Here is a 9,248-nt window from a genome sequence, read left to right on the forward strand (position 1 = left end):
GCACTCAATTGCTCGCCCATTCTAGCCCCATCCTAGTACAATATCCACAGGTATAACCCTGCTAAGCTGTGGGGCATGTGAAGAGCAAACCAGTGCACAAGATGGGGTGCCAGCCACCAATGGAAATGACAGCCAATTTATTTCTTAACCTCATTAAACATAATCCCACAAGGCAACAGTGGGTATGAACCTGAGCAGACATCAGATTGATGGGCAGCAATCATTTCACTTCTAAATAACATTTTGTCCTCATCACTTCATCAAATCTCTGTATCAGCAGCAATAATTTTAATCTAAAACATTTTTGAAAACTTGTCTAATCTTTGCATCTCTGCAGCTCAGTGAATGCTGGGAGAGCCAGTGAATGAGAGGTACAATCAGATGGCACTATGAGGCTGGAAGAGACGGATGCCAGGGGGTCATGTTTTGTTCTGCATTCACTGACATATCTGGATAAATCTCTTCACTAGCCCTCCCCACCCACAAAGATTTCTGCCTCACTAGAATGGAGAGACGAATGTGTGATAGCTATAAACCTGTTTCCCGAGAATGAGACACAGGCTTGTATCAAAGCATATAAATTGATAAACTTATTGATGAAAACAAGATAATTGTAAGGGTGTGCAATTTGAATAAAATTGAGAAAATGTTCAGAGTACACAATAGGCTTCTGCACACCTGAAAGATATTCCTAATCTGCTTTTTGTCTCTCTCCATGTTATCAATAGTCTAAGCATTATCGACTCTCCAGGCTTTTCTGGAAATTCAAAGAATAGAAGATCAATCTTCAGGACAATCCTGCAGAAAAATCATAAGAATATTAAAGATTGAGTTTCATTTTGTAATTTTCTCTATCAGATACAGAAACAATGAAAATGAGAATAAAAGTTTGGCTAATGGTCAAGCATCATCCAATTAAGTAATGAGTGATTTTCGCTTTCCAATTGGTGCAGAAAGGCAGCGCATCACTAGGATGGACTAATGGCTGGAACACTGGGAAGGCAATGATGTCGGACCTTCCAGGAATAGATTTAATTTCCATTGGCAATCCTAATCAGCCCTGAATTATTGACTTTTTGAACAGTGTGGGGTCGATTTTTGTTCCAAGTCTCATTTTTCTACCTCCTGTATTTAACATTTAGCAGAACACAGAATTAAGGAATTGGTCTGTGCTGCGCTGACGAAACTGGATATGGGTGAGGAACCAGAGTGTTTGACTTCCACAGTAACAATCACGCTGTTAATGCAGCCAAAATAGAGCAAAGATGCTGCAGTTAGATCTACATGTGACAAAATGATAGTGGGCCATTGAGAATCCTCGGCATATTTTCCTTTTCCCTCCCTAACTCTTACTGAGTTCCTCACTATAGCTCACATCGCTGAACTGGCAGAACCTTTTCAGTCAGTTAGGTTGTTCCTCAGTTTAGCACCTCGCCTGAAAGCATCAGTTCTTCACAGTCAAAACTAATGGTAAAATAAAAGTTATGACTTTCAGTCCTAATAGGCATTTGGGATCTTAATTAAGATAACAGCTAGATGGATATTATGTGAATCAACGTGTATGCCATTCAAATGCCAGGGACACCAATGTGGCTCAGTGGTTAGCACTGCTGCCTCACAGCGCCAGCGACCCAGTTCGATCCCACCCTCGGGTGACTGTCTATATGGACTTTGTATGTTCTCCACGTGTCTGCATCAGTTTCCTCCGGGTGCACCAGTTTCCTCCCACAGTCAAAGATGAGCAGGGTAGGCGGATTGGCCGTGCCAAATTGCCCATAGTGTCCAGAGGTATAGGTTAGGTGGGTTAGCCATGGTAAAAACCCCATATTGAGTTATGGGGATAGGGTGGCAGGGGTGGGTCTGGGTTGGATGATCTTCTGAGGGTTAGTACAGACTCAATAGGCCAAATGACCTCTTTCACACTGTAGGAGTTCTATGATTCTATGCTTTAATGGCTGTCTTCAAAAAAGAGGATTGAACCATCTCCCCTTGACATTCAATGGTGTTACCGTCACTGAATTCCCCACTATCAATATCCTATTCCTTCACTGTCACTAGCTCTAACTCCTGGAACTCACTTCCTTACCAGCACTGTGGGTGTTTCTATACCCCTTGGGGTGAAGTGGGGTTTTACACAACCTTCACCAGAGCAGGGTCGGATACACAATAAGTACAAGCGGAGCCAGCAATTCTCACATCCCATCAATGAATCTTGGATCTTCAAACTGTGTGCTTCTCAGTTTCTTCTGTGGAAAAGCATGCACCACAGCTTTAATCCGTGTCGATGGTATTTGGTTCTTCACTTTGCCTGAGGGTCTGTGCTGAAGTAGGAAAATCTTGTTACTTCAACATCTTGAATATTTCTCCATTTCGCTCAGTGATGGTGGATCAATTGGTGAATCATTCTTGTTCAGTATGATGTCTCTTATTTTTGTTGGTGATTCTTCTTTGAAAGCTGGGAAGGTCAGATATTTTGGTTGACCTGGTCCCTTCCTTATGGCAGATTTGAATTTAGAGCCAAGATGTGTAGCCATCTGACTCCATTGAGTTTGAAAACAGCAGAAACCGTGCTACCCCAGCTACTGTAGTCACAGCTTTCCATCTCATTCACAATATGAATTTTCTTTAAAATTCCAACACAACTAACTCCAGTTGATTCTGTTTTGTGGTTAGGTTTCCTGAAGAGCTTATGGACCCCAGCAGAATTTCACCCCCTCTGAGCTCGGCTTTTCTTTTACCTTTTGTGACAAATCTTTTATGTGAATGGCCCGACCACCTGCATTGACCTAGATGCCACAAGCGTCCACACCAAACACAGCTGTCAACTTTGCAAACGTCTGGGGCCAGCGCCAAAATTAGGAGAGCTGTCTCACAGACTGGTCAAGCAACTGACCAATATATTCTCAGGATCATACCCATGGAATAGCAGCTCACAAGTGTCCCAGACAATGGATGTCATGATGTTTCATGGCATCAGGTCAAACATGGGCAAAGACGATTCCAGCTGATTACCACACATACCATCCTCCCTCAGCTGATGAATCAGTATTCCTTCATGTTGAACAACACTTTGGATGAAGCACTGAGGCTGGCAAGGTTGCAAAATCTACTCTGGGTGAGGGATTTCAATGTCCCCACCACCAAGAGTGGCTTGGCAGCCATTTTGAATAATTTAAGTATAAGGGAAAAAAGAGATATAGCTTGAAGAGAGTCCATCCGTCCTGAGCCAGCTCATCACCGTCAACAATGGCCACACCACCATCCCTCTGTCACTGCTTCGCCACTGACTACGCCAGACCCAACCAACATTGAAGTCGCTGATCCTCAGACGCCATCTTTGCGACTGGGCCAATTCTCCCCCACCACCACCTATGCTGGACTAACCAACGGTCGCGTCTCTCACCGCTGGGCCCACCTCTTCTGTATTGCTGTGATGCCCTTCCACAGCCGCCAGCGCTGGACCCAGCCAACATGAAGCTGCCAATCCTCAGGCACCATCTTTTGCCGTTGGGCCTACTTCTCTGACGTCGTCTCTGTTGATGTAGCAGCCACTGATTCCACGTCCTGTGCTCACTCTGGAAAAGTAAGCAGTGGCTCACTCTTTTCCACACTGGACCTGCTCAAGTTCTGCACCCTGTGCCCAGCTCAAGACGGCTCACAGTTGGCGCCCTGGGCCCATTTGATGTCCTCGCCCTGGGCTCTCGCCACCGCCAATGCCGTCCAAACTGAGGACAAGGTAAGTAAAACAAAGGAAAGAGATGGAAAAATAAAAGAAAAAGTAAAGTGGTTGGAGTGGATGAGTACAGGAGACCAACTCCGCCGCCATCTTGGACCAGATGGATGTTCGCCGATGATTGCACAATGTTCAGCGCCAAATGCAACTCCTCAGTTGCATGTCCATGTCCAAATGTAACAAGATCTGGACAAAATCCAGGTTCGGGATAACAAGTGGCAGGTAACATTCATGCCACACAAATGTCAGACAATGACCATCACCAATAAGAGACAATCTAACCACCGCCCCTCGACATTTAATGGTGTTACCATCATTGAATCCCCGACTATCAACATCCTGAGGATTACCATTGACCGGAAACTCAACTGGACTCACCACATAAATGCAATGACTACAAGGGCAATCTTGGGATCCCACAGCAAGTAACTCACCTCTTGACTCCCAAAGCCTGTCCATCATCTATAAGCCACAAGTCGGGACTGTGATAGAATACTCCCCATTTGCCTGGATGGGTGCAGCCCCAACAACACTCAAGGAGCTTGACACCATCCAGGTCAAAGCAGCCCGCTTGATTGGCAGTACATCTACAAGCATCCACTCCCTCCACCACCGACACTGAGCAACAGCAGTGTGTACTATCTACAAGATGCACTGCAGAAATTCACCAAAGCTCCTTGGACTGCACCTTCCAAGCCAACGACCACTTCCATCTAGAAGGAAAAGGGCAGCAGATACATGGGAACACCACCACCTGCAAACCAGTCACCATCCTGATATATCGACACTCCTTCAGTGTCACTGGGTCAGAATCCTGGAACTACCTCTCCCATAGCATTGTGAGTATACCTATACCAAATAGACTGCAGTGATTCGGAAGGCAGCTTACCACCTTCTCAAAGGCAAATAACGATGGACAGTAAATAGTGGCCCATCCAGCAATGCCTTCATCCCATTTGTAAATAATTTTAAAAAGTACCCATGGATTTTCTGGTGTTTATTGTCCTCCCTGTAAGGGAGTTGCTTATAGCATACCTTCATGTTAAGTGTAATGTTCCCTGAGCCATGTGACTGAAATTCTGGTGATTATAAGTAGTGGCTTATCAACCAGGGCTCTCTATCTGACAATTTTTTAGACAATAAAATAATATATAGTGCAGGGAAGGCGAAGGTCTTACGATATTTTCCAAGGGACCTCAGCAATGTTCTGAGTACTCAGGTTTGAAACCCACTGTGGCAGATGGTGGAATTTGAATTTAATCAAAAAAAATGCAAAAGATGGAATTAAGAGTCTATTGATAACTATGGAACAATTGTCAAGAAGCCCCATCTGGTTTACCAATGTCCTTTAAGGAAGAGAACTGCTGTCCTTACCTGGTCTGACCTACATGTGACTCCAGAAATACACCAATGTGGTTGTCTCTTAACTGCCCTCTGGGCAATTAGAAATGGACAATAAATGTTGACCTAGCCAGCCATATCCACATCACGTGAATGAATTTTTAAAAATTGTTTCCACATCTAACATGAAATTTAAGATGCCTATTGACATAAGTGTGAGCATGTTTGACTTGGCTATCTGATATCTCCAGAAAAATTCTTTGGATATGTCTTCTACTTTTCCATCTTACTTATGTGTGCAGAAAGCTCTTTCATCATTTGCTTTCTGTGCCTGTGTTCTACTTCAGCACTTCTCAAAACATGACCTACTTCCTTACGACAAATACATTTTGGTTATAAAAGCTGGACACTGTTCATGCCTGTGAGGTTTCTTTGCTGTATAGCTTTGGCAGAGAATTTTATAGTCTGGTATCTGACCTACTTACTGCAGTGGCTTAACCGATGTGTGTTTTGTGGTTGTGCAACTTAAGAAATGAATAGGTTCTGTCAACCTCCTGTGCCAAGTTCTATCTTTTATTGGATCTGATCTGTTTTGCTTCTAGACTTCGATGTCACTCACTATCTGAATGACCTTTGCTGGGTTGAAAGAAATCTAACAAAGACTCATCAGTAATGCCAACAAAAATTAACTCTGACTTTAGATTGTACGATTACACCTGCCCACTAGCCTGCAACATTGCAATTTGACCAATGACCCATCAAGAGGCAGGTTTATGCCAGGCACGGAACGTTCATCTTCTATCACCTCCATGCCAAACTGAAATGATTACCTGCCTCAAATATAACTGATCGACAGCTTGAGGATGACTGCAATGTTGTAATCCTCTCAGCATCAAATTTACACGTCGCCTTCAATTCAGCGTGGGAAAAATCTGGCCTGTACTTGAAAACATGGTACGGACATGGCAGACAGAGTTCTGGAGTTCCTGCTGGAGGGTTTGGTATAGATGAGGCATTTCCTCTTCCCTCAGGATTGGCAGTGGAGGCCACTACAGCAGACCATGCCAGCCTGTTGCGAGGTTGCCACCTGGGTTAAAGCAATCTCTGCCATCTGGAAGAATGCCCGTTGTTGTAGGAAGAAGGTCAATGTCCTTCTCTAATCTGCCAATGTAAGTGCCACCACTCTCTCCGATAGCTCACATTCACACTTGCTTCTTTCCAAACTCACCAATAAGCTCAGCTGGTGGCCATAGCGGTGGTACTGAGTTTGGAAATTTAGTCTCCGGACTGGGACGGAGTGTAATTGTGAAGGGAAAGAGAGGCTATGCAGCATGGCAGGAAGTCGTAATGAAGGAGGGGGTGGTTACCTGAGGTGCCAGGGCTGGGTAGGAATGGTAGGTAGGTGGAGGTGCATGTCAATAGATTGGGTGGAGAGCTGTGGGAAGTGTAAATCCCATAGGGTTGACAGAAAGGGCTTTTAGGGCAGGAGTTTGTGGATGTTTCAGAGTCACCAGCATGGTCAGGCTGAGGCTGGCGGCCACTAGAGGAGGAGCATTCACTGTCTCCTTTCATTGTGCTGGAAATCGAAAATCATTGAGTTATTGCAGGAATGGCAGCTGGGAAATTGGATATGAGAGTCCCCACAGGGGCGAGGTAGATAATTAATGAGGTGAATATAGTAAGACAGGATAAGAGAATTCGCTAGGCCTCACAGCAATTAACCCTCCAAAAAACACGACACAATTTGGACTTAACCAAATAAACATAGTATTCGACCCTGTGAATCCGCCTGGTGGTGTCTGGATTGCTTTTGGCTGTTCTCCGTGTGTTCTTCCCTCCCAGGTCAGACAGACAGCCCATTGTGCTCCCTCCTCACTGCTCCTTCCAAGTTGTCATTCCATTCCTGAAAACTTGTGTGGCACTGTGGCTCAGTAGTTAGCATTGCTGCCTCACAGAGTCAGGGATTCAGGTTTGATTCCTCCGCGGGTGACTATCTGTATGGAGTTTGTACATTCTCCCCGTGTCTGTGTGGGTTTCCTCTGGGTGCTCCAGTTTCCTCCCACTGTCCAAAGGTGTGCACGTTTGGTGGATGAGTGTTGCTAAATTAACCATAGTGTGCAGGCCAAGGGAAATGCAGGGTTACAGCAAAAGGGTAGGGGTTTGGGATGAGTGGGATGTTCTTTGGAGGGTGAGTGTGAACTCAATGGGCTGAATGGCCTGCTTCCACACTGTAGGGATTCTATGAAGGACCCAGAAGGGGGTCTTTGTGAGCTAATGGTCCATTAACTCTTGAAGCACAGCTATTACTCTGGAGAATCTGAGCTACATCTTCTCTCCTTGCAGAGGAGCACATGTGGAAAATATCAAAAAAGATTACTATGTGCCCAGAAATGAATGCAGTGTTCCAAAACGGAGCGTGACAAGGTCAAACCTCTCTCACCCAGCAGTACAAAAACGAGTTGCGTTGTTAAACATTCTTCAAACCTTTACTAAAACATATTGTTTTGCACGTTTGTGTGCGTGTGTCTATGTTTCTTTGAATGCTGTGGTTTTGTTTATTTTCCATGCAACAAAACTATGATGGTGAGGAATCTAGAAATGACAGCAGATGATTCTGAGGGTGTTATATGAACAAACAAAGGTCAACCATGGTATAGAGTTTTATTTTAAACCTTATTTCATTCACAAAATAGAAGCAGGAGCACCACCCCAAGGCCTCCTACCCTCCCTCGACCTCTTCATCTCCAACTGCCATCGAGACATCAATCGCCTCAACCTCTCCACCCCTCTCACCCACTCCAACCTCTCCCCTGCAGAACGTGCAGCCCTCCGCTCCCTCCGCTCCAATCCCAACTTCACCACAAAACCCGCGGACAAGGGAGGCGCAGTTGTAGTATGGCGCACTGACCTCTACATCGCCGAGGCCGTACGCCAACTCTCCGACACCTCCTCCTACCGCCCCCTTGATCATGACCCCACCCCTGAGCACCAAACCATCATCTCGCAAACCATCCACAACCTCATTACCTCAGGTGACCTCCCACCCACGGCCTCCAACCTCATCGTTCCCCAACCTCGCACTGCCCGCTTCTATCTCCTTCCCAAAATCCACAAACCTGAATGCCCTGGTCGACCCATTGTCTCCGCCTGCTCCTGCCTAACCGAACTGATCTCCAACTATCTAGACTCCATTTTCTCCCCCTTGGTCCAGGAACTCCCTACCTATGTCCGTGACACCACCCACGCCCTCCACCTCCTCCAGAACTTCCAATTCCCCGGTCCCCAACACCTCATCTTTACCATGGACGTCCAGTCCCTCTACACCTGCATTCCCCATGCAGATGGCCTTAAGGCCCTCCGCTTCTTCCTGTCCCGCAGGCCCGACCAGTCCCCCTCCACTGATACCCTCATCCGCTTAGCCGAACTCGTCCTCACACTCAACAACTTCTCTTTCAATTCCTCCCACTTCCTACAGACAAAGGGGGTAGCCATGGGTACCCGCATGGGCCCAAGCTACGCCTGCCTCTTTGTAGGTTACGTGGAACAATCCCTCTTCCGTACCTACACCGGCCCTAAACCCCACCTCTTCCTCCGTTACATTGATGACTGTATCGGCGCCGCCTCGTGCTCCCACGAGGAGCTCGAACAGTTCATACACTTCACTAACACCTTCCACCCCAACCTTAAGTTTACCTTGACCATCTCTAACACCTCTCTGCCCTTCCTGGACCTCTCTGTCTCCATATCGGGCAACCACCTAGAAACCGATATTCATTTCAAGCCCACCGACTCCCACAGCTACCTAGAATACTCCTCCTCCCACCCACCTTCCTGCAAAAATGCTATCCCCTATTCCCAATTCCTTCGCCTCCGCCGCATCTGCTCCCAGGATGAGGCATTCCACTCCCGTACATCTCAGTTGTCCTCGTTTTTCAAGGACCGTAACTTCCCCTCCTCGGTGGTCGAGAACGCCCTCAACCGTGTCTCCCACATCTCCCGCGCCTCATCCCTCACACCCCGTCCACGCAATAAGAACCAAAAAAGAATCCCCCTCGTCCTCACGTACCACCCCACCAACCTCCGGATCCAACGCATCATCCTCCGACACTTCCGCCATCTGCAATCCGACCCCACCACCAAAGACATCTTTCCCTCCCCACCCTTATCTGCTTTC

General features: G+C 46.5%; 1 long non-coding RNA gene across 1 annotated transcript in view; it reads right to left on the minus strand.

Moving 5' to 3' along the window:
• Positions 1-705: 705 nt before the first annotated feature.
• Positions 706-9,248, minus strand: part of LOC125483170 — a 26,434-nt gene continuing 17,891 nt past the window's right edge. Inside the window, exon 3 of the long non-coding RNA XR_007262125.1 lies at positions 706-798. This is a non-coding gene — a long non-coding RNA (uncharacterized LOC125483170). The remainder of the gene's footprint in view (positions 799-9,248) is intronic.

The sequence above is a fragment of the Rhincodon typus genome, chromosome 5 (genome assembly GCF_021869965.1).
Source record: "Rhincodon typus isolate 14 chromosome 5, sRhiTyp1.1, whole genome shotgun sequence".
NCBI classification, from domain to species: Eukaryota; Metazoa; Chordata; class Chondrichthyes; order Orectolobiformes; family Rhincodontidae; genus Rhincodon; species Rhincodon typus.